This window comes from Mandrillus leucophaeus, unplaced genomic scaffold, assembly GCF_000951045.1.
Source record: "Mandrillus leucophaeus isolate KB7577 unplaced genomic scaffold, Mleu.le_1.0 Scaffold116, whole genome shotgun sequence".
NCBI classification, from domain to species: domain Eukaryota; kingdom Metazoa; phylum Chordata; class Mammalia; order Primates; family Cercopithecidae; genus Mandrillus; species Mandrillus leucophaeus.
In genome coordinates, this window is record NW_012099876.1 from 5,663,686 (window position 1) to 5,676,304 (window position 12,619).

Below are 12,619 nucleotides of genomic sequence, written 5' to 3' on the forward strand. Positions count from 1 at the left end.
CCTAACAAAAGCACTATGAGTTGGGTTAGATGATTCCAAAAGATTATTGTAGCTCTAAAATCCTGATCGTGAGATGAGGCTCTGCCATCTTCCCATATCTATTGAGATGAGGCTGGGGGTAGAGTTGGTCCACTTGTTAACATGAGGTGAACACACTGGCTCTGTTTAGTTCGGCAACATGAGGATGCCCCTTTGCATGGAACAGTTCATTTTCCCCTCACTGGTACGCAGCAGAGAGATTTATACAAACGGGTACTCAGTAGACACATGTTCAAAGATTTTGGATCTTGCAATTTTAGAAACTTCCACAGGGTGGCAAGGACGCTATTTCTTGACAGTCTTTACGCACATAACAACCCTTCTCCTCTTTTTTTTCCCTCTCAGTCTCTTTCACAACATACAGGTTTCCCTATTCATGGCTATTATAAATATTGGAAAATACAATTTTATAGACTATACTATTTCTAATGAATGCTCCATAGTACAATTAACTTAGAGGACTAATCTGAAGCTTGAGCAGACTAAATAAAATAGTAGGTAGGGGGAAATCAGTGTTGTACCAGAGAATATAATTTCTGAAACAAAAGAAAATTAGCACAGAACATGACCAAGGGGAGGAATTACGGCTAAATGAGTTGCAAGGTAACAGAATAAAGATGACATGATATTATTTGCCCCCTTTAAAAAAGGTCCTGGGCATTTGATAAGCACAGAATGAATTCAGATGGACACTAGCCAGAAGGTGGTAGATTGTTTGCAGAAGAATTGCTGCAATTATTTCTTTCCATGTATCCGCATCATTTTGCAATGTGGTTTTTCAAAAACTCCCGTTAAGGGGTGGAGCTATTTCCCTACCTGTTGAATTTAGGTTGGTCTTTGGACCTATTTAACCACTAGAAAGTAATAAAGTAATTACCTTCTAGTTTTAAACTTAAGACTAAGGAGTCCTTGCACGGTTCTGCTTTTTCTCTTTGACCATAGCTTCTGCCACATGAACAAGCCTGAGCCAGCCTGTTGGAAGATGAGAAGCCACGCGGAACAGTCATTCCCATTGTCCCAGCCAAGCAACTCCTAGCCTTTAACCTACCCAGCAGCAGACCAGAGATACATAAGCAAGGCTTGCCAAGAGCAGCCGAACCTCACCCACATCAATAGAGCCACCCAACATGACCCATAAACTTGTTAGCAAAAAAATTTTTTAAAAAGATAATTGTTGAAGTCATGAAGTTTCATGTAGTTTGTTGGACAGCAGTCGCTAACTCACAGCCATATAAAAATATCAATTGAACCAGCTTATTTTCTGCTAAACTTCCTTTTAGATGCAGCTTTGTATGCTTTGTATGCAGTGAGAGCTTCAGCCTGAAAGTCAAGAACTTTGGATTCAAACTTTTGTAACAGTAGAAAAATGAGAGATTTGGAAAGATTTGGAAAAATCGCCTTTGAAATGCTTTTTTATCGATCTATCTGCCTATCAATCAATCATCTATCTATCTGTGTGTGGGTACATTAATCTTGTAATGGGTGCACGTGTATGTGTTGAATATAAATGGTGTATTTGGTCCGGGTACTACTAAGTGAAGGAAGTAATTGCTAGGTGTTACTTGACTGGGAGTTTCTTAGAGGCAGAAACTGTGGCTTATGAAGAAAAGTCAGTGTCTTTGGTTAAGTTTTCCCAGCAGCAGGCCCCGAGACAAGCATTCAAGTGCAAGTAGTTTATTTCAGATGGGACCCCAGGACCTTTTAGGGAGTTGGGAAGCGACAAAGGGAAAGGAAGACAGCCATGAGAGTGCATTAACAAATAGGTTACCATTGTGAATAATTTGATTTTTATCCTCCTGGGGAACTCCAGAAAACAGTTTAAAATTTAAATTTTAAACCTTAAATTTATGCTATCCAGGGGTAAGGGAGCTGGAAAATGTATCCTACCAATCCCAGATATTACTGGTTGCGAGCTGATCATGAAGGGAATTTTTTTCCCAGTATTTCCCATCACATGCATGGACAAGGTGGGCTCTGGTAGCCAGAGAAAGCCCTCAGGCAAAGAGAGAGGAGTGCTGAACGGTGGAAAGTTGGGTAAGAATGGTAAGGCCCAATAGGAAGCAGCCGAGCACTGACAGCATCTACCACCAAGACTGTGTCTTAAACCCGGGACATACTAGATGTACAATTAACATTTGTATACAAACATTTTTCTATTTTAGAAATCTATTGCTTACAATCTTTAGTATATAAAATGGGTTCTATTTTCACTCTCTGAATGAGAATTCAAGGGTTACCTCCTCTGTAGAGCTTGTTTTATGCAATTTTATCTACATTCTCCATCAATAAAGAGATCAATAGATAAATAAATACAGACATATATGCATAAGATAGATGAGAGTGTGTTCTTTATTCTTCAATAACTATCTACATTTTACAAATTACAATGTCCAAATTTATCATATTGAAACTATAATTATACTTAGGGGTCTCTTTTCTGCTGATTTTTTAGTTCCTTAAGTATTTATGTAATTCCAGTATGATCTCTGGCATATATTAAGCATTTGTGAATGCTGACTGCCTAATCAATGAAATGAACTGATGGATACTCACCAAATGCTAGTAGAAAATCATAAACATAACTTACATGTACCCTATATGGTTAAATGTCTCAGCAGGCATGTTATATGCTCCACGAAGGTAAGGATTCTATTTGTATTGTTCACCTTTATATCCTAATGCCAAACAAAATGCTTCTAGCAAACTAGAAACTAGTAAAATACTTGTGAAATAAAAGAAAAATTGTTTGAAGTGTAAAAACATGACTGAGAATTTAAAAATAGCAAAAATAAATTACTTAGATCTTTCTGTATATTCTGTTGCACTGGACACATTCAATTTGTAGTAAGCACACAAGATAGCAGAATTTTAGATGACTTCTGTACAATTCATAGATTACCTACACCCAATTGCAAATTTCATTTGAGAAAAAAGTTGATGCTCCTCATGTTTGAAGAATTTCCTTTCTGTTATAAAGTTTCACTGTGGGGTTCCAAATACAATAAAATAAGTCAAAACACTTTTGGGGTCATAGAAATAATGTATAGCTGATTGTTCATTATTAAACTGCAACATACATTGAATATTATCATGTTTCAAGGCTATTTTATAATTAGTAAGCTTTTGCAAAATAAAAATCCTAGAATTTTATTTTTCATACCTGCACTTTTCAGAGTTCAGCTTCATCCATATACCTCTTTCTACAGTGAGGTGCATTGGTTGAGCAAGGAAACGCAGATATTACTCTCAATTACCAGTTGTTGAGTTGCTGTGAAAATATTCAAAAAATTTTGAGATTATTGTCAAAGATGCAGGCCAGAAAAAATAAAAAGCTATAGAGGACCAGGAAGAGCTGTATTCACACTAATGTCAGAGTTCACTGTACAAATGTCTTAATTTGTCATTATAAAATGAATCTGGAAATACTGAACACATCAAAAGAGATCTGTTGTGATATGATGATTTTTTTTTTTTTGGAAAGCTACATACCACCAGAGAACTTCTGTCATCCAGGTTATTCCAAGACAGTTTTCTATTCCTGCCGTGGCTATGAATGACAGCTTAATATAATGTGTGTGGAGGGGAAAGAAAGAAATTCTTACTCAGACTCAGGGCTTCCAAATGTCTAACAACAATTATAAAAAACAACTGCATCTTCAAATAACTCTTAAACTCTAACTTAAGGTTTAGCATCCATCTTTACACAAGTACTAGTGGATAAGACGAATTCAATTATATCAAAGGTGTGGCATCCTATGGAAAATCAAAGGCATGCTGGGCTGTTACCTTTTAGAAATTGATTTCTCACGAGGAAACTTTACCTCTTTGTCTGTCATCATGAAACTGTCCCTTACCAGTATTGATAACATTTAACCCTCTGGATAAGGAAAACATTTGAAATAAAAAATAAAACTGTGTAGCCCATAAGCTGCTATTATCTCTAATAGGAACTGACATTTTTGGATTGATGCTAGACACAAAAATATTTTCTTTGTGCTATTTATTTATTTTTACTTTATCGCAAACTATCTACTAAAATAAAATTCAGGGCAGAAATTAACCAAAATTCCATCCCGAATTCAAAGTTAGTGTTCTTGTTTTTCTAATACAACTTCCAGTCCTAGTCCGTGTTCATATTAAAAAGGTTACCTTTTCAACTTTTGTAGTCTACATTTTTACTTAATTTTGTACTGTGGCTTCTCCCTCCCATTTTCCTACAACTGTTTTGTGGGTTTTTGTTTTTTGTTTGTTTGTTTGTTTTTAACCTTTCTCTCCCAATTCTGTCTATTCCATCCACACCATCACATTCCTAATGTAACAAATATTACCACCTTGGGGTATATTTTTCCAGACCTTTTTTCTGGTCTTACAATCTGTATTAGGCAAAATCTAAGATTTCCCCCAATGAACAATACCCTTGTATAATCCCAGCCCTTGAGTATGGGTAAGGCCTGTGTGCATAATATGATTATCACTCCTGTGATTTAGATTAGATTAGATTAGATTAGATTAGATTAGATTAGATTAGATTAGATGGAAGTTATTTTGCTAATATAATTGAAGTCTCTAACTAGTTGACTTTGAGTTAATCAAAGGAAAGATTATCCTGGGTGAGCCTGACCTAATCACACAAGCCCTTCAATTAAAGTATATTGAGCCCTTTCTGAAAGGAAGGTGATTCTTCTATATGTTTTGAAGAACTGAATTGTCATATTATAAGAGGGCTATGTGGCTAAACCTGAGGGTGGCCTCTGACAGGTCAGAGCAACCCTTAGCCAATAGCCAGGTGAAAAATAGGAACCTCAGTCTTAGAGTTACAGTTTTGATTTTGCTAACAACCTGAATAAACCTGGAAGAGGACCTCAAGTTCCAGGTGAGAAAGTAACCCAACAGACATTGATTTTCACCTCGTAAGATGCTGAGCAGAGAACCCAGTAATTTTGCGGCCAGATTTATGGCCCAGAGAAACTGTGAAATAATAAAAGGGTGTTGTTTTAGCCACTAAGTTTGTAATTGCAATAGAAAACTACTTCACAATCATTTACACACATATAGAGATAACGTCACTATTGTTTGTAATAGGATGTTAAAATGGAATTTTGTAGCAGACAAATTCACGGTTATAGTCAGAGATTTTATAATATCAAAATTTGTATAGTGCTACTGAATTAATTATTAGGAGTAAATTTATAGAAATAAAATTTTACATTGAAAAAAGAAAGAACTCACATTAATTACCAAAGCATTTATAGAAAGAGATTAGAAAAAAAAGAAAAAGAGCCAAATTAAGCAGTAGAAAGAATAAAAAATATAAAAGCATTTCTCAGTTAAATAAAAGTAGAAAAACAATACAGAAAATTTAATGAAACTAAAAAGGTGGTTCTTTGAGAAGACCAAAACAATGATAAACCTTTAGCTAGACTGATGAGAGAAAGAAAGAATAAAGGCACAATTTACCACGTCAAAAATAAAGGAAGTGTCATCACACAGGTTATATAGATAATACAAAGATAAAAGGAGAATATTGTAAAAAATTTAATGTTAAAGAAACTTAGAATAAAAATTGCATAAAATACACAAACTATCAAGATTCACTACAGAAGAAATAGATGACCAACATAGCCTTATATCTATTAATTAAACACAATTTAAAGTTAAAAGACTCATTGACTAAAAAATTCCAGCCTCACATGGCTGGCTCTACATTGGAAAATTCTTAAACATGAAGGAAGGAATTATACTAATACTACTGAAACTTCTAAACTCCTCCTGAAGAGGAGAAATACTTGAAAAGTGAATCTATGAAAAAACAAATTATTTTATGAAGTCACCATTATCCTCACACCAAAACCAGAATAATAAAGGAAAACTATAGACCAGTATCACTTATGAAGATAGATGCAAAAATAAAATTGTAATAAATTGAATCCAATAATGTATGAAAAAGCTAATATATCAATCATGACTAAATGGCATTTATACTAGGAATGCAAGGTTGGTTTAATATTCAAAAATTAATAAATGCAACATATTATATTATAAAACTCAAAAAGAAAAAAATAAGGTCATCCAAGTAGACATATAAAAATAAATTTGACAACATCTAATATACTTTCCTAATAAAAACACTCAGAAAATAGAAATATAAGGAGATTCCTCAATCTCATAAAGGGCATCTACCAAAAACTCATTCTTAATGATGACATCATACTTAATGATGAAACAAAGTGTTACTCCTGAGATTAAAAAAGAAAAAACACTTTCATGACCTGCCTGCAACATTGTCATGGAGGTTCTGGCCAGTGGAATAAAGCAAGTGAATGACATTAAAAGAAAAGAAGATTAAGAAGGAAGAAGAAAACTATCTTTATTCACAGAGGATATCATTGTCTATGTAAAAAATATAATGGAATCTACAACATATCAATTAGAAATAATAAGGGAGTTTAGTCACATTGCAGGATGCAAGATCAATATAAAAAATTAATTATAGAGCACAACATCTGGAACAGTAGCATGAAGAGCTCCATGGAGTTGCCCTCCAGCAAAACAATCATAACAGGTAAAAACTGTAAAACAACAAAAACCAGATTACTTTAATCTCTGGAAATTGTTATAAGAGCACAGAGAAAAATTTTTAAAGATAATTTATTATAATAAATCTAGTAAATATTGATAAGAACAGTGCTACTCTGTGGCATTTGAGCCACTACCTGTTCCCTCCCTCCCTTCTTCCTGCTCAGCATGACAGAAACATTATGTCAGGGCAGTGCAGTGAAACACACAGGACTCCCTCTCATCCTACTTCCTACTTAAGGACTATGACATCTTCTTGGGAGAATCAGCCCAGCAGAATTTCTCCTTCTCTCCATTTTTGGTATTGAAATTCAGTCAAGGAGACCCCTGAACACAGTCAAGAAAGAATGAAAGAAATGAGACTTTCTTTCCCCACACAGTTCTAATTAAAGGGTAAAAACTTTTATCTCAGGCATGACAGCCTGAGACTATTGGAGCCCAATTTCCTCTTGTCCCAGATCACTTGTGAGGCTTCACACTAGAAGATTCCATACCAGATGAAGCAAACTAAAAAAGAGAGAAGCCACTTGCTCTGTCCACTGTCCTGCTAGTAAAGCAGATATGTTACTCCAAGACAAGTGGGTCATTGCCCCCCTCCACTCCACCCCACTCAACAGCAATCACAAAGACCATTTGCCTAGAAAGAGAGTGATCAGATCTCTATAAAGAAATGGATTTTATTTGGAATAGCTTGTGGGAAAGTTCAAGCCTAAGGGCAATTTCAAAAACAATGAAGGTTTTGGTGATAAGTAATTAAGAAGATGCAGGTAATTCCATGGAAGCAACTACCTAAACCTTAGACCAGCTGAAGTTTACCAGAGATAATACAGGAAAAGACACAGAAGAGCACTCCTAGGGTTGAAGATTCATCTCAAAGGCTACCTCTGCAAAGAGACCTGACTTTCTTGAAAGCAGGCTGCAAAACAATTTAGGTGCCCAGGGCACTGTTGAAAACAATAGAGCAATTATCCATCAATTCATGCAACCTAACAGCTACATGTGACCAACAAAGGCAAATAAGTTAATAGATAAATCAAGGAAAAAGTCAAAGACAGCCCTTCTAAAAACATTGTCTTCCCACAGTGACAGTGCCCATCTCATACCACCTTTTTGTTCTAATTGGGCCATTAATGTATTTGATGATGCCCAACCATGTTGCTGAAGTCAACGTTCTTTACTCAGTCTATAACTTAAATGTTTCTCCTGGAAACACCCTCACAGACACATCAAGAAATAACGCTTTACCAGCTATCTGGACATTCCTTAGTCCAATTAAGCTGACACATAAAATTAACCACCACAGGCAAAGAGGAGAAGCAGCAACCTTGACAGACCACTTGATATTATTGTGTTTGAGAAGCAAAACCAAAAGGAATGAAGAAGCAAAGAGAGACTTGAAAACAGAAAGTGAAAAGTGACTCATCACATAAAATAAATCTCCAATAAGATTAGCAGCAAATTTCACAAAATAAACCTTGCAGGAAAGAAAGCAGTAGGATGACACCTTTAAAGTCCTGAAAAAAAAAAAAAATGTAAGCTGAGAATTCTATATTTGGCAAAACTATCTTTCAAAACTATGGGAGAAATTAAGACATCCCAAGACAAACAACAGCTAAGGGAGTTTATTATCGCTAAAACTTTCCTACAAGATAAGCTAGAGAGTCCTTCATGTAGAAAGGAAAGGACTTTAGACAGTAATTCAAAGTCATATAAAAATATACAGTTCTCAGTAAAGGTAAATATGTGGACAAATTGTAATTTTGGTTTGTAACTTAAGTCTTTCATTTTCTACAAAATTTAAAAAAAAAGAGTAACAAATTGTAAACCTATGGTAAAAACTATGTGATATAAACATGTGCTGTGTGACACTGATAACATAAAGGGTTTGAAGCTGTACAGTAGTAGAGTTTTTTGTGTGAATGAAGTTAAATTGGTATCAACTTAAGATAGAGCAACATAACTTTAGGACATTATATGCAATCCCTATAATAATCTTAAATAATCTACCTATAGAATATAAGCAAAAGGAAATAAAAAGGGAATCAAAATTTATCACCACAAAAATCAACTAAAAATAAAGAAAATCAGTAAAGGAAAAAATAAGGGACAAAATAGCTATATGAAAACAAAATTTACCTGTAGTCCCAGCTGCTCGGGAGGCTGAGGCAGGAGAATGGCATGAACCCAGGAGGCAGAGCTTACAGTGAGCCGAGATCACACCACTGCACTCCAGCCTGGGTGACAGAGACTCCATCTAAAAAAAAAAAAAATTTACAATGTCAATTGTAAGTTCTTCCCTATCAGTAATTATTCTCAACATGAATGAAAATATTTATATTTTCATTCGAAAGACAGATTGGCAGAATGGATTTTTAAAAATTAATAGGATCCAGCTATATACTGTCTACAAGAGACTCACTTTAGACCTAAAGACGCACATAGGTTGAAAGTGAGAGGATAGAAAAATGATATTAAATTAAAAAATTTACCAAAAGAGAACAGTGGCAATTATATTAATATCACACGAAATGCACTTTCAGTGAAGAATGGTTACAAAAGACAAAGTAGGACATTATATAATAATGAAAGGATGAATTCACTAAGAAGATATAACAATTATAAACACATATGAAACAAACATTGAGAGAACTGAAAGGGGAAATAGACAGCTCTACAATAACGGTAGACTTTAATAACCCACTTTCAATAATGGATAGAAAAATTTGAAAGACCAATAAGAAGCTAGAGAACTTAAGAACTATTTTAGAGCAATTGTATCTAATGGATATACACCGAACACTCCATTTAACAAGGCAGAATATGCATTTTTCTCAAGTGCACATGGAACATTCTCCAGGATAGACCATGTTAGACTACAAAATAAGTCTTAGTAAATATTAATGTATGGAAATCACATGAAGTTTTTTTTTCTCATCACAATGGAATAAAACTGCAAATTAATACCAGAAGAAAAACTTTAAAAATCAGAAATGAGTGAAATTAAGCAACACACTCTTAAACAGGCCATGGATCAAAGAAGAAATCACAAGGTGTATTAGTTTGTTTTCATGATGCCGATAAAGACATACCCGAGACTGGGAAGAAAAAGAGGTTTAATTGGACTTACAGTTCCATATGGCCGGGGAGGCCTCAGAATCATGGTGGGAGTCAAAAAGCACTTCTTATATGGAGGCATCAAGAGAAAATGAGGAAGAAGCAAATGCAGTAACCCCTGATAAACCAATCAGACCTCATGAGACTATTCACTATCATGAGAATAGCACAGGAAAGACTGGCCCCCATGATTCAATTACCTTCCACTGAGTCCCCCTTGGATTCTGGGAGGTAAAATTCAAGTTGAGATTCGGGTGGGGATAAATCCACCCAACCATATCATTCCACCCATGGCCCCTCCAAATATCATGTCCTCACATGTCAAAACCAATAATACCTTCCCAACAGTCCCCCAAAGTCTTAACTCATTTCAGTATTAACCCAAAAGTCCACAGTCCAAAATCTCATCTGAGACAAGGCAAGTCCCTTCCACCTATGAGCCTGTAAAATCAAAAGCAAGCTAGTTATTTCCTAGATACAATGGGGGTACAGGTATTGGGTAAATACAGCCATTCCAAATGGAAGAAATTGGCCTAAACAAAGGGGTTACAGGGCCCATGCAAGTTTGAAATCCAGCAGGGCAGTCAAATTTTAAAGCTCCAAAATGATCTCCTTTGACTCCAGGTCTCACATCCAGGTCATGCTTATGCAAGAAGTGGGTTCCAACGGTCTTGTGCAGCTCCACCCCTGTGACTTTGCAGGACACAGCCCCACTCCCAGCTGCTTTCACGTGCTGGTATTGAGGGTCTGTGGCTTTTCCAACCACACAGTGCAGGCTGTTGGTGGATCTACCATTCTGGGGTCTGGAGGATGGTGGCCCTTTTCTCACAGGTCCACTAGGCAGTGCCCCAGTAGGGATTCTGTGTGGGGGCTCCGACACCACATTTCCCTTACACGCTGCCCTGGCAGAGGTTCTCCATGAGAGCCCTGCCCCTGCAGCAAACTTTTGCCTGGGCATCCAGGCATTTCCAAACATCTGAAATCTAGGTGGGGGTTTCCAAACCTCAATTCTTGACTTCTATGCACCCGCAGGCTCAGCACCACGCCGAAGCTGCCAAGGCTTGGCAGCTTCCACCCTCTGAAGCCACAGCCCAAGCTGCAAGTTGGCCCCTTTCAGCCATGGCTGGAGTGGCTGGGACACAAGGCACCAAGTCCCTAGTCTGCACATAGCATGGGATCCCTGGGCCCGGCCCATGAAACCACTGTTTCCTCTTAGGCTTCTGGGCCTGTGATGGGAGTGGCTGCTGTGAAGGTCCCTGATGTGGTGGCCTGAAGGCATTTTCCCCAAGGTCTTGGGGATTAACCTTAGGCTCCTTGCTACTTATGCAAATGTCTGCAGCCAGCTTGAATTTCTCCCCAGAAAATGGGTTTTTCTTTTCTATCACATAATCAGGCTGCAAATTTTCTGAACATTTATGCTCTGTTTCCTTTACAAAACTGCATGCCTTTAACAGCATCCAAGTCAACCCTTGAATGCTTTTCTGCTTAGAAATTTCTTCTGCCAGATACCCTAAATCATCTCTCTGAAGTTCAAAGTTCCACAAATCTCTAGGGCAGGGGCAACATGCCACCAGCTATTTAGGTAAAACATAACAAGAGTCACCTTCACTTCAATTCCCAACAAGTTCCTCAACTCCATCTGAGACCACCTCAGCCTGGATTTTATTGTCCATGTTGCTATTAGCATTTTGGGCAAAACCATTCAACAAGTCTCTAGGAAGTTCCAAACTTTCCCACATTTTCCAGTCTTCTTCAGAGCCCTTCAAACTGTTCCAGTCTCTGCCTGTTACCCAGTTACAAAGTTGCTTCCACATTTTCGGGTATCTTTTCAGCAACCCACTCTATTGGTACCAATTTACTGTTTTAGTCTGTTTTCATGCTGCTGATAAAGACGTACCTGAGACTGGGAAGAAAAAGATGTTTAATTGAACTTACAGCTCCACATAGCTGGGGAGGCCTCAGAATCATGGCCGGAGGCAAAAGTCAGGGGGCAACAGAAAATGAAGAAGCAAAAGTGGAAACCCCTGATAAACCCATCAGATCTCATGAGACTTATTCACTATTACAAGAATAGCATGGGAAAGAGTGGTCCCATGATTCAATTATCTCCCCCTGGGTTCCTCCCACAATATGTGGGAATTCTGGGAGAGTGAAGTTGAGATTTGGGTGGGGACACAGCCAAACCATATCAGAAGGGAAATTAGAAAATATCTTAAGACAAATGAAAATGAAAACATTACATGCCAAATTATGGGACTGAGTAAAAGCAGTGCTAAGAGAGATAATTGTAATGGTAAACACTCTCCTCACTGGATTTTTTGTTTGAGATTGTTCTTCTTTTTTAACACAAATGTTTACTGACATTACTGTTAATTTTACAGAAATAAAAAGAATTGTAAAAAGTACTGTGAACAACTGTACCTCAACAAAATAGATAACCTAGATGAAAATGGACAGATTTCTAGAAATGTACAATCTACTAATACTGGATCATAAAGAAATAAGGAATTCCAACAGATGGATAATGAGTAAGGAAATTGAGTCAGTCATCAAAACCCTTACATGAAAGAAAAGTTCAGGATCAGATGGCTTCATCAGTGAATTCTAACAAATATTTAAAGAAGAATTAACATCAATCTTCAAATTTTTAGAAACATTAAAGAGGAAAGAATACTTCTATACTCATTCAATGAGGCCAGTATTATGCTGATGTCAAAGTCAGAAAAAGATATGACAAGAAATTACACACTAATATTACTTATGAATATTGATGCCAAAAATTATTTGGTTTACTAGGACACCAAATTCAATAGCATATTGGAAGTATTATATGCCAAGATGAAGTAGGATTTATTCCTGGGATGTAAAGATAGTTTTACATACAAAAATT